Genomic DNA, 598 nt, shown 5'->3' on the forward strand with positions numbered 1-598 from the left:
AAAACAAACAGGGTGGGTTTTTTTTTTTTTTTTACAAAAAATGTCTTATGTAACAGCAGTATGTGAAAAGAAAAAAAAAACATCTGCTGTACAAATAAAAATAATTCTTTTAACTTTTAAAACAGATTTAAAAAAAAAAAAAGAAAAAAAGAAAGCATTGATTTACAATGTTGGAGACATGTCAATGTTGTAGACAAATTCATGATTGTGATGATTATGATGATGATGATGATGTGCGTTGGATTAACAACCTTCAGTGCCTGTAAGTACACAAGGGAGTGATCGACCCTTTATATTTTAAGAGCCTTTCTTTCCTGTTCACCTCACATTTTACTTAAAAATAATATTAAAAAAAAAATATACCAAAACAATAAACAAACAAACCCCTTTTCAATTGATATAGAACGGAGTCAGTTTTTTTTTTTGATTTGTAAAAGTGATGTTAGCATTTTTTTTTTCCCATTTTTTTCTAAACTTAAGATTTATAATTTATACTTAAAAAAAACAAAAAAAACATCTGAAAATATTTCTCCAGCTTGTAAAACATAATGACAACAGTTGTATTAATGTTATTATGTTATTGTTTTTTCCTCTCATT

Source organism: Octopus bimaculoides, chromosome 15, assembly GCF_001194135.2.
Source record: "Octopus bimaculoides isolate UCB-OBI-ISO-001 chromosome 15, ASM119413v2, whole genome shotgun sequence".
Classification (NCBI taxonomy): domain Eukaryota; kingdom Metazoa; phylum Mollusca; class Cephalopoda; order Octopoda; family Octopodidae; genus Octopus; species Octopus bimaculoides.